Raw genomic sequence first — 11,617 nt, forward strand, 5'->3', positions numbered from 1 at the left:
TCTCTTATCAATCATATCTGAAACATCAACATATGTCTATTTGGGTTACTTAAATTAAGCTGAGATATCGCGGAGCTACAAATGTATAAACAAATTACTATAAAAGCGAGAACGGTTTACTTGTACTTGAAGGATATTTCCCAAGTATATCTAATTGATGAGTTAGCTTAATAACTTACTAACAGTTAATCATTACAAACTAGCTCGACTTGAAATATGCATGCATACAAAGGGGATATGTGGTCAGCGGTATATGCAGCCAACCATTCCTCCCCACCCAAGCTTACTAGAGTTAAAAAGCTGCCATTTCGAACCTTGCTGTTCAAGGGGTAGATGAAGTAGAATTCACATGTGTCTATGACCTCAGCATACGAAGGGATAGTATGGTCAGCACTACACTGAGCCGCCTTGACTCTCCCTAACATGAGCCAGGTACCCATCAGAGCTGAGTGGACTCAGCCCGTCCTACAGACTCAAGTCCTGGAATCGAACTCGAGCCTTTTGGGTTAGCAGTTGCCCACGAGACTAGAGTCGACTCAATCAGGTGACCAGACTACAGACACTGATGAAATATGGTGGCTCGACACATTCTGACATAATGTCACCCGATGAGAGATACGTCACAATTAGTGACAAACTCATCTCCGCCACTCTAATTAGTTCCAACATCCGACACACCATGTGACGACGTTTGATTGGATAGCACGTGGACACATGATCGAGAACCAACCGCCTTCTACCAACCGGCCGGCACTGAACGGAATTACGTACTGCGATGTACAAGAGCGATGGACCGAGGGAGATGACGATCATGTCAACTTGTGATTGATCAAATCACAGCCACGAACTCTTGAGGTGTCATTGAGTCAGTGACCACTAGCTCAAACTTACTGCTGAAACTAGGACTCTAGTTATAGCAGACCTTACGCAAATAATCCAATATATTATAATAATTTAGCCTAGGGCAAACAGTAGTTGGAGTAAGGCGAATATAATGAAGTATTTACATAGTCAGCCATCAAACAATGTAATAGACCAAGGTCGTCATCAGCACAACATTATGATTGCATTATAGACAAGAGGAAATAAAGAAAAGCACCGTGTTGACTGCAGATCAAGGAGGGTTTGGAGAACTTCCATTGTAATCAATCGTCCTTATATTCTGAGCTTTGCCACACTATAGGTTCTTAAATACTTTTCATTAAAACTATTTTGAAGTTTAGAAAAAAAAAAGAGAAGAATTGCTGGTCCATAAGGTATGGGTTAAAATAGAAAACAAAAACAACGTAACATATAGGTCGCAGCTGTACCGACATAAGTTATCGCAATATCTCAGGCCAGTAATGTGGGTCGGCCATCAAGGTGAGCAGGTTGTTGCTGCTGTATAATAGATCAACCACCGTGGACCAAAAAATCGATGGCCACCAACCAATCATCACCATCGGCCTTGTTGACAGTCGGATGTAAGCACGGTACAACTGATAAGATGAGGCTACACACACACACACACACAGACACACACACACAGACACACACACAAACAGACAGACACACACACATAAACAAAACCCAGCGCTACACCAACTTGAGAGAATACGACAACTGGGTTGTATTTACACCGGATGTTCAAATTTGTGTCCGACCTTTGAACTTTATCGAAACATTTCCCCGACCATGTTACCGAAAGCAGATTCTGTACGCTTTGTTCTAGTGCACGCTTAACAATATCAGGATGTCAAGTAAACAACAAACCTCATAGAGCTATTCTATTATATTGAATGACTATAATCGCTATGAATAGATACACCCGACTATCTTTTAACAAGCGTAAGAGGGCAGCAGATCAACATAGGTTTACTATAATGTACTCTAATATAGTGCCCGCTCAGACATGTAGGGTAGTTTCTATAACATCTGAACAATTAAGTCTAAGTCAATTTCTAACAGCATCAGAAGGACGTATGTTTTTACTTTTAAATGTGAAGTTACAGTTCAATATCAGTTAGAAAACCGAATCAGGAAGACATAACAAACAGTTTAATTTGAACAAAGAAACTGAGATAGGTGACTGAATTTACATTTGAAACATTTTTGAAACTGAACACGAAAAAAATAACAGCAGTTTAACTCTCAAATATTCCGACGGTTCCAAAACTTTTTAATAAAATCTACTTAGATTATTCTTTAATTTTTGTTTTGGCTAATGATGCTAAAGTAATCAATTAACTAAGGAAAAACAACTGGTAAAGCTTGATTCAACATTACTTAAACTCTCGGAAATACAAAACAAAAACTCACCAATAAAAATCGTCGACGTTTATGTTTATAAAAAAAAAATCAAGCGAGTATTTATACATTATGTCATCTCCGTGATACCATTTGGAATAGGACAGATCCGTGATGACTAAGTGACTAAGACTTTCTAAATATAGTATCGACGGTCGTTTAAAAAAAATTGTGTAGTAAACTTTAGTAGTGAAGCAACCAGGAAACGTGAGCCGATGACCCGTGACAGTCCAAAGGTCAGAGTAGCGCGTGCGGATGCGAGAGTAAATGACTACTCACTTTCATTAAGGAGTGATTTGACTTTTTGAAAGCTTGACTTATGTCTAATTATAGCCTGGTTACTGCAACGATTTGTTGTAAATTTAGCACCGACCCGTGAGCACTTGTATTTAAGACGGTTGACGTGAGCGTCACCACTTTAGGTAGGAAGAGATGGGGGACTCCTACACTGGTAATGTTTCGTGTTCATTTTTTAGTTTTTAACTAAGGCAACACTGTGGATTAAGCCATACCTACTATGATGTATATCTAGCAGTAGCGGCATCACCTATTAAATCCACGAAAATCGTGTCTAATGCAACTGACTTTGCCTAAGATTTCCAACCAAACCAAGTTTTACGAATACAGCTTGCGCACTTCTATATTTCTAGTTTACAGACTAGACCAATTTTACCACGATTGACTGCTCACTTGGGAACTGGTTTCAGTTTAAATTATTTAAATGTCAGCTAACCCGCAAGGAATTTGTTAATCAATTTATTTTTCCCGTAATCTCTAATCACGGCCGCTAAACTTGATCCCGAAATCACGACTCGGCGATCCAACCGGTGTCGACTTACTGTGTGACGTACTGAAAGTTTTCCCGGTCTAGCTTGAACTTGGGCCACTAGATTAGGCATGATTACTCATTTCTTATCTAGGTCACGTTCAATGGTAATTTATTTTTCAACAGGGCGACCAAACTCTTAACAAGTCTTGTACTAAGAGACCATGCAAGTCGCCAGTCTCATTTGTAGTTGTGTATAAAGTATAAAACCTTCACCGCTTCTGTCCGTTCATGCCCTTCCCCCCTCCCCCCAGACAAGATTTGTTGACCGGACGACGTTGGCAGGGGTTAAGGGGATCCCGCTCTTAAGTTGTGTCAATGTGTTCAAGTATTTCAATGATGCCTCCCCTAAGTGATGTCGTCAAATGAAGACTAAGGAAAAGGGCACGGTTCATCTCGACAAACAGCACTTCAAGGATTAACGCTAGACGGTCAAATCACGTCCACCAATAAACCCCAGTGGCCGGGCACATTTCTTTCTCCACACTGACCACATAAAAAAAGGACGACCCCTAAAATATTGTCAAGTCTGCTCTAAAAAAAGGAAGAAGAAAAAAATAGAAACATTTAATAAATAATCGGATGGAAATTTTGGTCGAATTTACTTTCCTTATAATTAAAACGTCATTCGCTTCGAATGACTACAGATGAACAGAAGACAAGTCCCGCGGTATAAATTATTCATGAGATGGATCTATCAAAGCGTGTGTGTACGATAGGCATGGATTAAGTCCAAGGCTAGCAACAATCCACGTCATGTTCCTTATGTAGACACACGTCCTGTTATGGGAACCCGGTCTCCTGGAGCCAGGGCTTACCCCCGGGGAAAACATACAACCACAACACGTCCGGTTATGCGATCCGGCGTCACGGAGCCGTGGCTTACCCCCGGGGTAAACATACAACCACACACGTCCGGTTATGGGAACCCGGTCTCGTGGAGCCGGGGCTTACCCCCGGGGTGAACATACAACCATAACACGTCCGGTTATGCGACCCGGCGTCATGGAGCCGTGACTTACCCCTGGGGAAAACATACAACCACACACGTCCGGTTATGGGAACCCGGTCTCGTGGAGCCGGGGCTTACCCCCGGGGTGAACATACAACCACAACACGTCTGGTTATGCGATCCGGCGTCATGGAGCCGTCGCTTATCTATGGAGCCGCCCCTGGGACAACATCCAACTAGTGGAACGAGGTGTCAACAAACCAAATTTACTTCTAGCGCCGACCATGAACACTACACGCACCCCTCTCAGTGTCAAACTCCATATCACGTGATACGACACCAATGCTTTTTACACTTCGCTAACCACAGCCAGTTATGAAGTAACTAAAATGTGGAAATAACTCTCCAACGGAAGTCCCACTCATCTACACGAGAAACCTTTCGACCCGCACACTTTTCAGAGTGAGTTAACATCCACAGCGTCAAATGTCAAATCTATTCACAAACAAGCATGGGTTAATCGACATGACATCAAGCTTATGTTCATCAAATGTTAACTAGCCATTCCCACGGGCAATAACTCTAGTATCTTGTCACAAGAGTTATCCTACAATAGCAAGTTCATTTTGGTATTTAATACTCCATTCGAACCAGTTAAATAAAACAAATAAACAATTCGAAAAGAACAATCCCACGTGCCGCCTGGTGCATCATCTATAAGCTGACCTTACAGACCAACACATTCCACCACACTACTATTACCACACGCTTTATATCGAGCTGGTCAAACTAAGACAACACTACATGTAAACCTGAATAAAAATAAAAACAATGTATATTGTTTTTATATGGCAGAATGCGGGCTCTTTGTCAAGCTTACTGATCCAAATGGTAAGTAAAAAAACAGCAGTATATATATATATATATATATATATACACGTATACTGAGAGAGAGAGCGACATACCTAAGATAGTGCGCATAAACTCCTCCACAGTTCCAGCTGATTCATGTGCAACCAATGTCCCCGAGACTTTGTTTAGGACCGTTTAAATGAGAGCAGACGACAATAAATAAAGGCCTAGACCCCCGCCTGCTGCGGCCCACGCGAGCAACCAGCAGCGCAGCAAGTCAATGACAGCCACTGGTGAGGATGAAAGGCCCACTTGTAACGTGCGTGTTGCGTCATACCAGAGATGGGGGACTTACATTCAATTGATGCAGTGTATAGACAGGAGTTTCAACTAGTTCTTAATGAGACCAGTGACATGCACAATACAGACGGGAGTAGCTACAGTATTTCCTAATGAGGCCAGTACATGCAGGGGAGTAGCAACACCTTTATCTTAATGAGACCAGTTACGTGTAGAATACAGACGGGAGTAGCTACATCTATTTCTTAATGAGGCCAGTTACGTGTAGAATACAGACGGGAGTAGCTACATCTATTTCTTAATGAGGCCAGTTACGTGTAGAATACAGACGGGAGTAGCTACATCTATTTCTTAATGAGGCCAGTTACGTGTAGAATACAGACGGGAGTAGCTACATCTATTTCTTAATGAGGCCAGTCACATGTAGAATACAGACGGGAGTAGGTACAGTATTTCCTAATGAAGCCAGTACATGCAGGGGAGTAGCTATATCTATTTCTTAATGAGGCCAGTTACATGTAAAATACAGACGGGAGTAGCTACAGAATTTCTTAATGAGACCGGTTAGATCGCTGTTTAAACTAAAATTAAGAAATATAGATAATCAATACGTATCAAGCATCATTAATTCATACTTTTAAGACGTCCATCCACCCCCCCCCCCCCTACCCCAGCCACACCAAAAGTGGCAGGCCAAGAAAAACCACGAGACGTGACTTGGGAGGATGACACGAGAAAGATGGGTTACCACTAGGCGTGACTGGATGAGGGTCGGGTTCTGTGGCAATATGCGGCCCGCGGCTTATGTTCTAGGCAGATAAATAGATAGGACTACCCTCTCCCTTAACCTGGGTAGCTGGTTAGTCTACCCTCACCTAACCCGAGACACCAGGTTAGTCTACGCTCACGTAGTCTAGTCCCACCTGACCCGTACATATGCGTATATACCAAAATAGGACAACCACCATAATCCAGCTATGTCAATTACTTCATTAATTAGTAGTTGCAGCTACTAGCATACCAATAGACACCACTCCCCTTGGCCGCTACCTGTGGAGCACGGCTTCTAAAGATGAAAAGACAGCTGCCGTGGGGTCTCACGATCACTGAGACTAAACATTTCAACCATCTGGGGCATCATGAATTATTGGCAGGGGGGAAATATGTAGAAACATCATTATTAACACATCGTCTTCCACAGATATTCACATTGAAAGACTCAAGGCCATCCGACTCACTGGGTTCTTAAAGTATCTAGACATGTCACGATGAGCATACCACAAAGTGCAAGGTAATTAAATATGTAGGCTCACCACGCTAAGATGGTGAGGTCTTCGTGGTCCAGTCGATCCATCTCATAACAAAAGAAAGACAAATGATACATTAATTAAATTAATAACAGACAGCTAAATTCAATATAACAAAGATAAATACTGCTTCAAAAGAAATAAAATCCCCAATGCTACAAACAAGCCAGTGTTCACTGACAAAAGAATCGATACCTCAAAAATAACCATTAAAACAGATGCCACTATGATCCCCACAAGAATCGATACCACCATACAATGAACCCCCCATAAGTATCCGCCGCGCGAGTCAACCAACCGTGCACACAACCGGCTCATTCATCGCGCGCGGCTGTTAACCGGTGCACCTTGTATTTTGAACTCGGTGAAGAGAAGTATTTTTAACACGTACGCCGTATTATTTTTAAACTTGTACGCTAAGACGGTCCTTTAATTAGCTTAACTATGTATCAAATTAATTTACGTACAGCTAAAAATAAAAATGTGTAGGTATTTCACAGCCGTACCTAGACGAGTAGGTTATGAGCTATTGAGTTCAGCTTACAAAAATAAAAAAAGAAGGTAAGTAAAAATCTTTAATCAACACGAAACAAATAAAAAGTCTTCTCTTCAATCAGACGAAATAGCGAGTCTAAATTTAGCCTCACGCGAAATATTGAACCAAGCACGTCACACGCACAATAGAAAAAAAAATCTTACGAGATAACGGCTAACATTAAAAAAAAAAACGACAAAGTGTTTTTTGAGAAGAAAAACAGCGAAACCTGACAAAAAGTTTCAACATTTGACAACACACTGGTGTTGGGCTATGTCCACAAATCGCCACTGATTTATGGCATGGAAGTTGATGAATGCTGGGAGAGAATGGCCAATGTGGAGAGAGGAGAAAAACACCATGCACTACAAACACCATACAGCACAAACACCATACAGTACACAAACCAGGATTCGTTACTGAAAAGGATATATGTAATGAGACACAGATATCGTAATTAGATATTTTACAAAATCAGCTTCAAAACCTATTATAAAACTTGCTGTGGAGTTGGGTTTTTTAAAGCCAGTTTTTCGTATAGTTAAAAAATCACCACTTCATCTTTTCCCGTTCGTGACCTAGACAAATGAGAAAGATGAAGTAAAGTTTCAATAACCTCAGCATACAGAGAAGACAGTGTGATCAGCACTATGGCCTTAGGGTCCCAAATGAAAATGAGATACCCATCAGAGTTGGGTGGACTCCAATAGACTCGTGCCCGGGACATGAACTCAAGACTTACGAGTTAGCAGGAGTAAGCTCTACCACTCAACCACGCCGCCCCTAATTAAATAATACGAAAGCATAAAATCGGGTAATAAACTCTTGTTCAAAATAAACATGCTGAAACGGTAAGGTGTATAATTTCAAAACCACCAAGAGACGGCTGTTATCAGTAGCCCGCCAATTTCAATCGCGCCCAAATCGTTAAAAAAAATACCCTTAAGCTTTCTTTCTTAAAGTTTGAAGTATTGACAACGAAAAAAACTATTTTTGAAAGTTACCACCCAGTTAAAAATCACTGCGGTTTGTACAAATATTTGTTATCTTCAGATTACAGCCTAATGGCACTTTTAAAAACTGTAAAAAAAAAATTATATTTCCTCGTCCGATAAAATTATTAAGAATTGTAATATATAGTCATATGGTACCTGACAATGAATAGTACATTGTTTTCGGTCGATCAAAGGTTCGGTTACTTACATGCCTCGGTCACACACTGTAACCGATCTAAGAAGGACCAGCTGAAAAATAGCCTCGACAAAATATTTATAACCGCGCCGAGTTTCTATACAAAAAATATAGGCATTCATAAAGAGTTAAATGATAAGTATATTTAGGCAACGGGTTTGAGTATGGTCGATATACGTTCACGTCGCCTGGCAAGTCAACGAGTGCACAAGTTAAACTATTTCGTTTTTTTTTTTAAATATTTATAGCAACAGAACAGCTGTTGTAAATCGTTTATCCCATTATTTGGGGGCCGTCCATAAATTACATCACACTCTTAGGAAGGAAGGGGTTTCGGACTTGGTTACGATGTATAACCCGGGCGTATCCAAGAAATGTGTCAAACTTTTAACAATTTGCTTTTCGAGAAAACGTATATATATTTTTTTTTTTCAAATGTCAACAATGTACCTGGTATTGGCATAGTTCCGTTAATATTTGAGAAAACTATTGTCGTCAGTGTTTCTTTCAGCTATCTCTTGAAAGAAACCCTGATCGCTGTACCAAAAACTGCTGTATTGTGGAAGTTTAAATAAAACATCATTGTAAGGGGCAGGGGTGACACTTGTGAATAGTTTTTTTTATGAACCACTTCCCTTTTTCTTCCATGTGTCTAGCCACCACATGTGTGATAACATAACCTGTCACATCCAGTGTGATATTTTATTGGCAGCCCTAGGTCACGTGTTGATTGGACAATGCCTTATCTCCAACTAAGGCAGCTGTGCCCGTGCTCTATAATTGGCGCTTTAATGATGTAATTAGGCAAGAAGATAACAATCCTCAGGTGGGAACCAACAACCAGCATGCCATAACATTAGCGGCTGGTTAAATTTTAAAAAATCAGACGGCTAATGGTAGCTAGGGTGGAAGATGACAGTTGGGCGCCGTTAACAATTGATGATGACCTTTCTGTTTCGGCTAATGATGTGCTCGTTGCACAGTTACCGGCCGTGATAACGTCAGTGAACTTTGACCTATTTAAAAAAAACTAGCAGACGACCAATTTTTTTAACGTCAACTTCCGGTCCCCAACACAACCATACAACACCGACATTATATTTATAGCAGACAGACGATACAGGAATAGTGTATGCATAGATATAGTGCACACATGTACAGTTTAAAATGTATACAGCTGATTAATATAATCAGTAGTAAAACATTAGAGCCCTACCCACTTCCAATAAAATCAAACAAATAACAGAAGCAATCACTGATATTTAAATAAGAAGATGACCCAACACAGACTTCTAATATTCTTTATAACAATGTATTAAAATATTACAATATTTATAGACTTTTGACGAAACATGATTTAAAAGTTTTAGACATTAATATCTAGTGCTTCAAGCTTGTAATCAGCTGATTTTAAATGTATTCTTCTGTACATTACTAATAGTGGTGGTGGATTATGTAGCTTATGAACTACTTCTAACTGACTCATGTTGTGGATTTGAATATTTTCTTTTTTTAAACCTCTGACATTATTATAAGCCAGTTAGTCCATCCAGCAATGTAAAGTGTAAAGACAGCTGGTCACATTCTTTCAAATGTAACTACCATACCACATTTCTTATTCAGTTATTGTCTGTCTATAATGAAAGAAAGGTAGAAAAGAGTTTACTCAAATTAATGAAAGCATAGAGGCAGCAGTCTACAACACAATCAATAAAGATCTGCCATTTTGCAATAGTGATTTGCTTACTATTATTGATTAAGCTTAATGAATTGCTGTATGAACATGAGATTTTTATCTAGATTTTTAAAAAATATCTAGATTCTACTTACTCAAGTTACTCATTCCTAAGCTCAGCCACTAGAAACTATGATTCTAATTAATCCAAACTAGAGGTTCTAGTCTAGATTAAACTATTATAATGCATTCTAAATTCACAATAGATCTAGACTCAACATCAGCATATGTTGACTTAATAAATAAAAGTGTGGAGTGTAGTTAAGTGTTGTGTAGTTCCTACTCACAACAAGTCTAGTTAACTCAAGTAGCTCTACTCTTCTTAAAAATATATAAACTACAACTAGGTCTAGATCCTGTCTATGTAAAAGACACCAAAGTGTAGTATACTAACTACTCACTTCCATTTCTTACAACTAGAATCTAGATCTAAATCTTCAACTACATAGAGGCTAGATCTAGAATCTATACAAAACCATATGAACACTTTTAAGTTTAAACTACTAGATCTAGAATCTATATCTGGGCTGATCTAGGCTTAATTTTAATGTCACTCTTAGTCACATAGTGAGTATATAGAATTATAGATCTAGATCTAGTCCTATACTATAGAGTCTGAGTATAGATAGGCCCCTAGACAACGTCCTAAAGTAAAGCCCTAGAGTATAGATCAAGAAACTAACTTAAACTTAAAATCTAAATCTAGTCTAGCTACGCCTAAGCAGTAAATCTAGAGATCTAGTCTAGTAAAAGTCCATTCTAGATGTAAGCCTCGTTAGAATGTAGATCTAGGCCTACAATAAAATTATAAACTAGTCTAGATCTATTATAAACTACACCACACTTGACTACACATGTGTAATTTAATCATATTAGCCTAATGTGTAGTAATTTCGATTAGCCTATACCCCCTATAGGCCTAGATCTAACTAATTTTTAATTATCAGGCTAATTAATTTTAATTAGGGGCCTAGGCCCTAGTCCGCTAGTATTACTATTAGTATTAGTTTAGTAGGCCTAAATTAATTACTAGTCTATTAGGGCCTAGGCCTAACTAATTTTGTAATTTAGAATCTAGGCTCAAGCTCTAACTCAAGATTCTAGATTTCTAAAGTCTAGAGTCTAGGGCAGTCTAGAGTCTAGGCCTATACACTATAGAATTCTAGATTCTATAGATCTAGAATCTAGAATAGATAATAGATCTAGATTCTAGGTCCTAGATCTAGATCTAGATCTTAGAAGATCCAAGTGTCTAAGAGTAGGCCGCATGCTAACAAAACAATAAAACATTAGGCATTATTGAATTATTCATTAATTTATTGCTAACAAAAATTTAAAAAATAAAAAATAATTAAATAGGCTAAAAAAAAAATTCGGCTGAAACTGAAACTAAAATTAAGAGTTTCAACTTGATTTTAAAAAAGCATATAAAAGATGCACTTACTTATGTACTTAATGCAAAGCAGCTGAAGAAGGAATTCCTAGCGATGCGTCGATATGTTAAAATTCCCAGTCACTGTGTTGTGGCTCTTCAAGATTTTGTGTCAACTACATTCTTGACAAACAAACACAAAAGGTATGGGAGCTCTTTAACCCGACACCGCCAGGTAACCGGATGTGACAAAGGCGACTT

General features: G+C 39.2%; 1 protein-coding gene across 3 annotated transcripts in view; it reads right to left on the minus strand.

Moving 5' to 3' along the window:
- Positions 1-11,583, minus strand: part of LOC131953269 (uncharacterized) — a 35,850-nt gene extending 24,267 nt beyond the window's left edge. For 2 of the 3 annotated variants that reach the window (XR_009388612.1, XM_059316382.1), the window contains exon 1: positions 11,429-11,583. The gene's annotated coding sequence lies outside the window, so the exon portion shown is untranslated. Of the gene's footprint in view, positions 1-5,029; positions 5,168-11,428 lie in introns of those variants that run through there. The other variant, XM_059316383.1, reaches the window with a different exon arrangement.
- Positions 11,584-11,617: the final 34 nt, after the last annotated feature.

Source organism: Physella acuta, unplaced genomic scaffold (assembly GCF_028476545.2).
Source record: "Physella acuta isolate Inbredline_101_S28 unplaced genomic scaffold, ASM2847654v3 ptg000915l, whole genome shotgun sequence".
Lineage (NCBI taxonomy): Eukaryota > Metazoa > Mollusca > Gastropoda > Physidae > Physella > Physella acuta.